This window comes from Lupinus angustifolius, unplaced genomic scaffold, assembly GCF_001865875.1.
Source record: "Lupinus angustifolius cultivar Tanjil unplaced genomic scaffold, LupAngTanjil_v1.0 Scaffold_303, whole genome shotgun sequence".
NCBI lineage: Eukaryota > Viridiplantae > Streptophyta > Magnoliopsida > Fabales > Fabaceae > Lupinus > Lupinus angustifolius.
Window position 1 is genome coordinate 548025 of NW_017727630.1, and position 12819 is coordinate 560843.

General features: G+C 35.0%; 1 pseudogene; it reads right to left on the bottom strand.

The window, feature by feature from the left end:
- Positions 1-1429: 1429 nt before the first annotated feature.
- On the bottom strand, positions 1430-5039 carry LOC109340957 (annotated as a pseudogene).
- Positions 5040-12819: the final 7780 nt, after the last annotated feature.

Here is a 12819-nt window from a genome sequence, read left to right on the forward strand (position 1 = left end):
ACAAAGAAGCCACAAGAGAGATTGCCCTGAAATCTTGAATCTTGTTTGGATGTTTTATCTTGGAATTAAAGCAATGAAAGAAGAATTCAACCTCTTCAGAATCTTACCATTCCAATGGAAACCCCTCACAAAAAGGACTAAATCATATTTGAGGACATCCCAACATTTGTGGTAAAACTTGAAATTGAAGCCATTTGGCCTTGGACTCTTGTCAGTGGCACAATTCCAAACTGGATATACTTTTGTGGACTCTGTCATTAATGTGGGGGTGAACTATGTCTTATATTGCATCTCAGAATGTATCATCCTCATTTTCCAAGCCTTCAACTTCAACCATGTTATCAATGTTAACTCTACCATTGATTGATGAATAGTTCATGCACTATGAGTCAAGTAGAAACTCACATATCTCTTAGTTTGTCGTCATCCCCACCAAATTACCTCTCTAATGAAGATCTCATACATCAAAAGCATGTTTCTAACCTTGTCCTCATCAAGTTACCCCTCTTAGTATCCAACTTGTCAATATCCTTCTTTTCCATGTTATCATCTTCCACATGCCATCCATATGTGTTGTGATCAAGGACGTGATCAAGCCAAGCTCCGTCAGATTCAGAAGAGGTATTGTGTGCATCATAGCCAAAGTTCCACTTCTTTATTCAATTTTGTATCAGGACGTTAAAGCTTTGTTTGGGAGTATGGCTTTGGATGGGAAGAGAAGATAAGGCTTTCCCTTGTTTGAGAGTTGGATGAAGGAGAATAGAAGGTTTTGGAGGGTCTCTCAAACCCTCCATGTGTCTATTTTTAAAGTTCCCTCAATTTTGGGTTTTTTTGGAAATAAAATGCCAAAATAACTAAATATTTTTAGTAATATTATATAATTATACATTATTGTTTATTTCTCATTGTTAATTATATTTTTAAAGCAAAAATAAAAATAAAATATTATTATATTATCATTAGTTTACCCTATTTCTTCTAAATTTTATACTCCGAGACAAGGGGAAGAATTTCCTTCCTTTTTCATTTCCTTTCCTCCCCATTCCTAACCCTTTGACCATTCTCCTTCCCTTTCCCTTATAATTAACTCCCAAAATAAGCCTAAAGATCTCTTCAACAACTTTGATTTCAAAATTTGATCCATTGTTTTTTACTCGAATTTCCTTCTCAATAGACACATTCAAAGGGGTAGCGATGAGTAATCGGCAATATTCAGTCTCTTACATATACACATAAAAGAAATCAAACATCTGATATGAGACATGCATAAAATTTTTTATTAAATGAAATTTCAAATGAGACAGAATAATGAAGCCATCATTTTGCTTCTACAATTCAAGGGAACAAGGTGGGCAGATATAAATCACACCATGAATTTATTTAATTTGCACACATAAAAATTATCGCCAGCACTTCAAAGTTAAATCAGTTAGATGTTTCTTCTTCTTTTGAATCTACAGCCACAATTGTTTGGATCATCCTGAAGGTAGCACTTGCAATTAACGGGTGTCACTTCCATGAGACGTGCACAAGTGGGATTTGGGCATGTTACGGTTGCTATAACACTTGAAGAAAAGTTATCAAAATTGACTGAGCATGGTTCCAAAGTAGATATCTCTTTAATCTTAGTATCATAGTACTCTTTGAATGCAATGTCAAATAATCCTTTTTCTAGTGTCACATTAGATTTCCAATATTGAAACTGACGCACAGTTTGATACACAGCTTCACCATGACCAAGAAGCTTTATGTTAGACCCTTTGCTAAGAATGACCCATCCTTGAGGATCTCTTTTAAGGCAAAACAAGCTATTTATAATTTCTTGAATCTCACAATCTACAATTTCTTGTTGTCTGAGCTTATTTTGTTTATTCCATTCAACCCCAATCCAGAAACTTGGAACCTTGTTGGGGCCATCCTTACCCAATTGATAATGATCTATTATAATCTCTTCACGGTTGATATCATAATCCCTTTTGAAACTATCCCATTCGATTGTGAAGTCTTGGATCCACTTATTGTTGGTACCGCCGTATATGAAGATGTATCTGTCTTCTTTGATCTGATTCAAATGGTAAAAATACTTAATTTCATTTTGGGTATATATAATTATAAATAACATTTTATTTATACTACCAATAATATTCTTTCACCCTATGGCTAAGGAATTAATTCTTTTGGGTTATATGATTGTCTGTCGTAATAAGTGTCGCTCATAGAAATTGAACATTTGATATTTTAGTTATTCTAGAGATTTAGTATACCACTAAACCAACACCTTGTTGATTGAATAATAGTTTTGCAACAATACATTTATTAGTGTTTTTCTACTTGCCTATTAATATGTAATTTTAACCTTTTGCCCATTAGTATTACATATAAAATAAATTCGAAATAAGACTTTTTTAATTAAAATTACATAATCATTGAAATTAATAAATTTATAAAAGTCCTACGAGGTTGGGTTATAACATGTATCTTTTTATATATCACTATATTAAGTAGATAAATAAATGTGCACTGTACACGGATATAAAAAACAAATTAAGGTTACCTTTAGTCCAGGAATTACTTTTTTGAGCACATCCCAAAGCCACTTCCATTTCAAAGTAATATCAATACCATCTTTTTCTCTAAATGGGAATGCATCAATGCCCCATTTGAAAATCAAGTCCAATGCATTTTTATTTAATATCTTTCCCTGAGGATCCAACACTGTAATAATAAGGTTACCAACAAAACCTAATCTTTCAGGATCTGTTATTATCTTGTGGCCTGGTAAATTAGTGAAGTTGTCAACAACATAGAATTTGATGCTATTCTTCCTCATGCTATATAGTCTGTTCTTGAGATTTTCGTCCCAATTAGCATCCACAATGGGTATCCACAAAATTTTGAAATCTTCTTTCTCGAACCCTTTTATTACTTCCTTTTGATTTTCTTGCAATCTGTCAGATAAAATTCAAAAGGGAAATCTCATTTTCAATGTTGTCGAGGCTCGAAATGAATAGGATCAAGTGTTTGTTCTTGAAGACTTCATGACCCTGTATAAGTAAAGAAAAAACACAGTTACTTCTGTTGTTACAAAGCACATAATTCTTATAATACTTAATATATGCTAAGTTTTGCTGGGAAAATAAATACTACACTCTTAAAAATAACAAAATTCCTTTTTAAATAATTTGAAGATTTTTTTAGAAGATTGATTACGATAATATTTATTTTTCATAATTATTAAACCCACTCTTATAGGATTCCCTCTTCTGTATCTACATGAATTTTAAATGGGTGAAAATAGAGGAGATCTATTCATCCCCCTTGTCAATTAACAAACTTTATACAGGAAAATATTTTCAATGTCACGATATCAAGTTTGTAACTCATAAAAACACTTAATTTATTGTTTGAATTGAAATTCGAATTTGTAATCTTAATTAAACAAGTCTCAACAAAACTAACCGTTTTAATTAGATCTCGTGATGTGGTATCATCACATGTTGAGAATTAGGAGTCTTCATTAGATAGAAAGTCTTAATTCGAGCAAGAGTTTCGGATGAGGCCAAATTGCGTGAACGGTGTGGTATCCAAGTAGGCGTAGATAAGGGGTCAAACCGGGCTTTGTGGCTCATCGGTCTCAAGAAGGAAGTTTCTGTCTCATTGTATTGGAAGTGTGATTGTAAATTACATTTCTGATTAGGGAAGAAAAATCTCTCAGATTAACCGGGAGGCGCGGATATAGTTTGCAAGTGGACCCGCAAACGAACCAGGATAAAATCCTTGAGCACAATCTTCTCTTTCCCTATCTCTTTAAGATTCAATCTTTACTGCTTTCTGTGTTGAAATTACATTCTATGATTGAGTGTTAGTTGTTGTTAATTTGTTGATAATCATTAATCAATATTGAGTTAGTAAAGATCTAGATTCATCACTATTTTGCAAAGCAAGAAAATTGTTTTTCAAAAGAATAACAACCAGTATAATCGATTAACATGCTGATTGTAATCGATTAAGTGAACTGTCCTTAATCGATTAATCCTGTTGATAATCGATTAACTGCAGCAGCTTTGTATTCTACACAAATATCGGAAAAGCGGGATTAGTGATCCTCTATACCTATTCACCCCCCTCTAAGTGTAATCTTACCTAACTAGTACCCAACAAGTAGTATCAGAGCTAGTATGAAGGTGCTAGATTGGCCGCTAAATTCGTTGATCTGAGGGATTAATCACTATGGGTTCCACTAACCCTTTCGACGTTGATAGCGCATCCATCAACCGCCCTCCGACTTTCAGTGGCAAAGGGTACGCCTGCTCAAAGGTGTGCATGCGAATCTTTATAGGGGCTATAGACACAGAGATTTCGGACTCTGTTGTCAATGGGACTTTTACTCCACTTCACTTAGTGGATGGTGAACCCAAAGAAAAACCAAATGGATTATGGACTGATAAAGAAAGACGTAAAGTCCAGCACAATCTCAAGGCAAAGAACATTATAACCTCTGTCTTATCATACGATGAATTCTTTCAGGTGTCACAATGCCTAAATGCAAAAGAAATGTGGGATACTTTGCAAGTAACTCACGAAGGCACAAGTGAGGTTAAGCATGCAAGATTGAATGTGTTAACCCATGAATATGAGTTGTTTTGTATGTTTCCAAATGAGTCAATTAAAGAGATGCAGAAACGATTCACCCATATTGTTAACCATTTAATTGCATTAGATAAGAGTTTTGCTATTGGTGAACTTACTAACAAAATATTGCATTGTCTTGATAGGAAATGGCAGCCCAAGGTAACCACAATTATGGAGTCGAAAGACTTGGACACAATGTCGCTAGCAACTCTCTTTGGAAAACTCCTGGAACACGAAATTGAGTTAGGACGCTTAACAATGCATGAAGATTCAGACTGAAAGAAAAAGGGGATCTCTCTAAAAGCTAAATATTCACAATCACAAGAAGAGAGAGACGATGATGATTCAAGGTCTGAACTTGATGATGATTTAGGGTCTGAACTTGATGATGAAACCTTAAACCTCATGGTCAGAAAATTTGGGAAGTTTCTCAAGAAGAAATGAGGTTTTAAGCGCTTTTAAAAGAAAGAGGCAGCTTATTCAACCAGACGAGGCAAAGCTCCCAAAGATCGCCTCATTTGCCATGAGTGTGGCAAGCCGGGCCATATGAAATACCAATGTCGGACCCACCTTAAGAAGGTTGAACATGATAAAAGCAACCCCTGGGACTTCAAATCCAAGAAGGCCTACATAGTGTGGGATGTCCCATAGGACGAGACAACAAGTAGCACATGCGATGAAGAGGAGACAACCAAGTTGTGCTTAATGGCAAATACTACAGAAATTGGCAGCATAAGCAACCCGGATAACACGAGTGAGGTATGCCTACGAACTCAAGGACAACACTAGTACTTGGACAGTAGATGTTCGAGGCATATGACACGTGATAGATCAAAATTCCTAGATCTCTCACTAAATGGTAAAGTTTATGTCACTTATGGAGATAACAACAGAGGGAAGATACTAGGCGTTGGAAGAATTGGAAATGCTTCACAACCCTTGATAGAAAATGTGCTATATGTCGAAGGACTAGAGCACAACCTACTAAGCATTAGCTAGTAGTGTGACAAAAGTAACAAGGTATCTTTTGACTCAAACTGTTGCATCATTCGTGACAGGGTCAATAAGAGGACTCCAACTCCAAGTACTTTCATAGGCTAATCAACTGCAGAAGAAATCGTAATTCCATTCATGGATTGAAGATCAATGGTCATTTGAATGAAGAGGTCTACGAGGTTAAGGCTAGGATCAGAAGCTACTTTAAGAATTTATTTTATTAACATGATAGGGACCGCCCAACCCTTGATAATATTCCTTTCCCGCAATCTCAGCTTGGTTGGAATAAATTCCAATGCCGGTATAAGGGTTTCAGGAATGTTCCTTTAATAAAAAAACTTAGCTTTATTGAATTATTATAACTTCATACCATCTCGGCTTTGTTGGATTGATTCCAATGCCGATTTACTAGTATGAATTTAGCAAATTAACACAAGTGATAATGAGTGATATTTATTTTTGTTTTCCTTTATTAACTGAACTACTTCCGTATGGAAGATTGGAAAAAAAAAATAAAGCAATAAATAAATATTAGTTGCAGAATTTAAATGACAGAAAATAAATGTTAGTTGCGGAAGATAAATGACACAAAGTAAAAGTTAGTAGTTAGATCACTCATTATGACTGTGTATTTTTCTTTTTCACAAAGATACAATTTATGAATTAAATTGCACTTTGATTCAAGGTTTATTTCTTTGTCAACAAATAAAATTTATAAGTTAACACTTTAATATTTTACATTTGCATATCTTTCAAGATTCAATTGTAGTATAGTATAAGGTTATGTCGAACCACAAGGAATTGCCTAATAGAACATTATTATAAACATGTTATATCACTAATAAAGATAGAACATATTTTTGGTTTGATTTTGTTTATGAAATGTTAACAAGTAAACAAATAAATATAAACAACTAATATGCACAAATTCTTGAGGAGAGAATTGGTTTGAAATATGGAATTATTTCTAGACTCAATTGATTTTGAAAATATTACAAGTTATGTGTTACACTTTTGGTTGATTCCACACATCATTTCTAAATCCTTCATATAGTGTCCTAGAATGATAAGATGATTTTCAGACCTTATGTAATGCACTAAATAATAGTTAAGTGCGACTCGTTGGATTAGGTTGTCACACCCTACTTCAGGCTCCATTAACATCATTTAGCCTTGAACATAAGTTGCTTAAAATAGATGCTTGATGTGGCAAGTGAAATAAGGTGTAGGTTATACTTTTTAGTTCAACACTTTAAGAAGATGCATTTTTGGATCTTTAAATCAAGTTTTAGGTGATCAAGCTAAAACCGCATTAAGAACTTCATAAAGAATCAAAACTTAAAAAAATAATAATAACTTGAATGTATTGAATTCAAAATATGAAAAATAAAAGAAGAAATAACATTACACCATAATCCATATCAATATGTAGGAGCATGAGTCATCTATCCATGGATGAGATGCTTTTGGACCCAAATGTGATTACAAAATTAGGTTTTTGTATCACATTTTCCATCTCCTTTCTCCTCTTGAATTAAAGAAAAAACTACAAAATAAACTTACCTAAACTACTTTGGAGTAGAAATTCTCCAAGAAATTACAAATAAGAAAGTGTAGAAGAAGAGAGGATTTCGGATTTGAGAGAGTATATGTGAAGAGGAATGTGTATGAATGATAATCAAGCCTTGAAGTGCCACATATTTATAGGAGTTTTCTGCCATCGCAAAATTCCTCTCTTCCACGACCAAGCTGCTCATCAAACTATTCAGTATGTGTTTGGTCACTTGGCCAAGCAACTTAGTCATTTGCTTGGGGCTCATTCATCCAAGCTATTGTGAGCTACTTGCCCAACAATTGTGAGCTACATCTGGAAAGCCTATGGAAGCCACTTGGAGTGAGGTCATGGTTTCTTGGTGGCTAAGTCAACTTGACCAACTTGCTGAGTGCACACCGCCGAGCTCCTATGTGGCACCGCTAAGCTGCCTGCTTGAGCAGCTTTGACCGTGCTGATGGTGATGTGGCTTGGTGCTTGCTGATTTGGCCAGGTGTGTGGTTCCAAGCTTGGCAGTCAAGGTGCTCCGCTGAGCTGCCTGCTTGAGCTAGTTGGCTTGTGCTAGGCTTGTGTTCTAACCGTGCCAGGTTGAGTCTGACCGTGCTAAGTTGGTGTCCAGGTCAACTAGGCGTGGGTTTGGTCCAAGCTAAGCTTCTTAGTGAGCAACTTCGTGTTGACTCCATGCTTTCCAAATAGGCTAAATTTTGTTGAGTCATGCTTAAGGCTAAGCACATAGCTTGCCACGTCAAGCTTAAGCATGTAATGTGTGGATCATTTTGGCCTATTTTGAGCATTTTGCTTGCACTTGATTAATTATTCTATTTTCCACCTAAATCCTACAAAATATAATAAAAAAGAAATACACAAAGTATATATACAAGATTGTGATATTTTATCCAAAAAGTGTTGAATTAAGTTGGTTTTCTCAATTTTGTCAAGGATAAGTGTCATAAAAAGTGTATAAAATTTAGGCATTTTTGGCACTTATCAAACCCTCAAAAGATTGGTGACTATAGACCCATCTTGTTGATCGGTTGCCTCTACAAAATCCTTGAAAATTGCTTGCTAATAGAGTTAGACGGGTGATTGGGATTGTGATCAGGGAAAACAAATATGCTTTTATCAAAGGTCACCACATCCTCGATGGCATTGTTATTCTCAACAAAATTATTGAAGATGCCAAGATACTAGGGAAACCTTACACCCTTTTAAAGATCGACTTCGAGAAATCTTTTAATTCAGTCTCCTAGAATATTATGATCACATGATGTCTTGTCAAGATTTCAGTCAATGTTGGAGAAGTTGGATTATGGAATGTATTACTACTGCCAAAACCTCTATTTTTGATCAATGGTAGCCCCACTCAGGAAATATCCCTTCATCGTGGCCTTTGTTAGGGGGATCCTCTATCCCTTTTTCTCTTTATTGTTGTGGAACGTCTGAATGGTCTGTTGCGACAAGCCATTTCAAAACATCTCTTCACTCCCTTCAAGGTTGACCTTGATAATGTTGGAGTTTCCCCCTTCAGGTCGTTGATGATGTTATTTTGATTAGTGATAGTTCTCATCAGAATATCTTCATTATGAAATGCATTTTAAGGTTACTCAAACTTGCATCTGGTTTAAAGGTCAATTTAAATAAAAGTAAACTAGTGGGGTTAAACGTTCCTTTGCATAACATTAATGTCGTTTTTGACGTTATCAATTGCAAAATCAACCATCCTTCTCCTATTTGGGCATTCTAGTTGCTGTGAACCATAAAACCACTTCTATCCATGTTGGCAAAACCACTTGTTGGCAAAACCACTTCCTTTTTACTAGTGGGTGTATCGTTCTGATCAATGTTGTTCTTTCTGTAATTCCTATGCTTCTATCCATTTTATATATCCCCTTGTGTCGCCATCCATTAGATCAAAAAAATTCAACTGGACTTCCTTTGGGGTGGATCTAAGACTGATCATAAAAAAAAATTGATCAACAACATTATTCAATAATATAAAAATAGAAATTTGATTAGGAGAACAAGTGGTACTTATATTCACTTAGTGTTTTAAACAATAAATTCAAGATGAGTCAAGAGAAATTTGATTAGGAGAACAAGTGGTACTTATATTCACTTAGAATGGTGCAACGTCCGGTCCACATAAGAATAGTTAAAACAAGGGTAGCAAACATTAAGAAGGTTCCATGAGTGAAGAGAATTAGTTCCATTACCTCGTCAAGATGAAAATTAGAGTTCTCAAAAATGACTTTGTTCCTCACCAATCATAAAGACTAGTTAGTAATGAACCAAAGGGACATCCATTGTTGTTGAGACGTTTTCTCCATCCATAGCATATTAGAATATCAAAGGAAGTTGCTCTTAACATCATTGAGAATAGTTGAATTGAGGCCAAACCAAGATTAAAGTTTTTGCCAAACAGTATAAGTAAAAGATCATGAGAAGAACATATGGTTTATGGATTCATCCATCACACCACAAAGAGCACACCGCGTTGGAACTTGGTCACCTAGGAATCCTCATCTAGCAAGATTCATTTTTGTTGGGACACCATCCAATGATATTTTCCATACTAATAATCTCATCTTTTATAGAACATTGCATGCCCAAAATCTTTTATAGAATCCATTATCACAATTTCTAACCTCATGTCGAAGCACATGTTATGGATTACGAACCAAATATCGACCTACCTTGTCATGTATCCAGATCCATCCATTATCAAGATCACGAACAAGTCTTGCATCTTCTAGGGTTTTTAGGAGTTCTTCGACTTCCACTTGTCCCATTGGAAAAACCTCCTTCTCCATTTGAGGTTCCAAAACCAAGCACCATTTATCCACTCTCCTAGTGAACTGATATTTGCGTCTTTGTCCAAAGCCACCTGAAATAGTCTACCAAATTTTCTTTTAAGACAACCCCCTCCACCCATTTATCTGTCTAGAATCTAGTAGAACATCCAAATCCTACTCTCCTACGGATACCCTCACTTAACCACCCAATATTGATCTCATGTTATCTATTGCTAAGACTATCTAAATCTCTCTACCAGGATGAACCCCTCAAAAAACTCTCAGAATTACCAAACCCAACCCTTCTTACCACCTCATCTCTATATTTGGACTTCAACACCTTTACCCAAATGGACTCTCTCTCATTAGGAATTCACCATCTCCATTTACCTAATACAGACAAATTAAAGGCATACACAATTTTAATCCCTATACTACCTTTCTCTCTAGACCTACACACCTTCTTCCAGCTCACCTAATGGATACCTTTACTCTCCTCTCATTCTCCCCAAAGGAAGCGTCTCTGAATTTTATCAAGTTCGTTTATCACCAAAATAGGGGCTTTAAAAAATGAAAAGTAATAGATAGGTAAAGAACAAAGTACCAATTTTAGGAGAGTGATAAGTGCCAAAAATGCCTAATTTTCATACAATTTTCATGAAGTTTTTAGATAAAATGCCAAACTTAATTCAACACTTTTTAGATAAATTGTCATATTTTGATTGTATATTTTGTCCACCTCTTTTCCATATCTTTGTGTGAAGTTTTTAGGAAAAATCAAGAGAAGAAAATTCAGAACAATAGTCAAGCAAGGAGGTGTCCATGTAAGCCACATTTGATGCACACATGGCAAGCTAAGTGCTTGGCCAAAGCATGAACCAAACACATGAAGCTGCTCACTAAGCAGCCTGGCATGGACAACAGGGCCGCCCAACTAACCTAGCACCAACTTGGCTCGGTCAAACACAAGCATGGAATGGTCAGACTCAAACCTGACACAAGCCAACCTATTGAAGCAGGCAGCTCAGCGCACACCTGGACCTCTCAGCCTGGAACCACACACCTAGCCATACAAGACAATTGCTCACCAAGCATCTACCTGGCCTAACCAACATGCTCAAGCAGGTAGCTAAGCGGTGCCACCTAAGCAGCTTGGCAAGCTAGACCTAGCAAGTGGTCAACTTGACTTGGCCACCAAACAATGATGGCATCATGCATGATCTCACTTGACAAGGCTCCTGAGCATTTTTAAGAATAGCCTATAATAGCCTAGTCAAGTAGCTCACAAGTAGCTTTGGTGAGTCAACAAGCAGCTGACTAAGCTACTTAACCAAGGAACGAACCCATGCTGAAGGGTTTGGTGTGCCTGACGTGGACCAAGAGGGCCAAGCGGTGACCTGGTTGCCTATACATAGAGGCCCTCTTCCACCATTCATAAGACATTTCATTCTTCACTTCTTCTCTCCACAAAAAATTATCTTAGAATTCTTGTACTTTGGGGGCACGGTTCCAAGCTAGTTCTTAGGTAAATTCTTGTAAATTTCTTTTAGAATTCAAGAGGAGAAAGGAGTTGGCCAATGTGATGCAAAAGTTAATTTTGTAATCTCATTTGGGTCCAAAAGCATCTTATCCTTGGATAGAAGGCTCATGCTCCTACACATTGATTTGGATTATGGTGTAATGTTATTTCTTTTCTTCATTTGTATCATCTTTTGATTTCAATATATTCAAGTTATTACTTTTGGTTAGTTTTGATTCTTTAAGAAGTTCTAAATACAGTTTTAGCTTGATCACCTAAAACTTGATTTAAATATCCAAAAGTGCTTCTTCTTAAGGTATTGACAAGTGAACTAAAAAGTATAACCTATACATTAGTTCACATACCATATCAAAACATCTATTTTAAGCAACTTATTTTCATGGCTAAATATAGTTAACAGAGCCTAAAGTAGGGTATCACAACCTACTCCGACGAGTGACAGTTAATTATTATTTAGTGTATTACATAAGGTTTGAAAATCATCTTTCAATACTAGCACAATAGATGGATGATTAAGACTTGGTGTTTGGAATTAACCAAAGTATAACACATAACTTGTTTTATGTTTTCAAAATCATTTTAGTCTAGAAATAATTCCATATTTTAAACCAATTTTCTCCTTAACAATTTGTGAATATTAGTTTATGTTTCCTTGTTAAATTTTATGCAACATAACACAAAAATCATCAAAAAGTTATTAATCATTATTTTTCTATAATATGTCTATATGATTTTCTTCTATTAATGCAATTATCTTTGGTTCAACATAACCCTATACTATACTACAATTGAATCTTAAAAGAGATGCAAATGTAAAAGAGTAAAGTGTTAACTTATAAAGTTTTTTATTGATTAAGGATTCCTAAAAATATAAGTTCAAACCAATTCATTGTTTATAACATTGCACATAGGAGTAATATGCAAAAAGTGTAATCCAATCAATGGATTGTTACTTGATAATAAAAGAGTGATGAATAATAAATCTAACCACTAATATTTAATTTCTATCATTTAATTTCTGCAACTAACATTTACTTTCTGTCATTTAAATTCCGCAACTAACATTTACTTTCTGTCATTTAAATTCCTCAACTAACATTTACTTTCTGTCTTTTACTTTTCCACAACTAACATTTATTTATTGATTTATTATTTTATTCTTTATATCAATCCTTTGAAAGCCGTGGTAGGGTTAACTACTAACATTATTCTTTTGTTCTTATTATTCTTTGATACCAACCTTTCGTAGGAAATGGTAAGATTAACTTAATAAAATGAGACTAACCTTTATGGTATGGTTAAAAGGA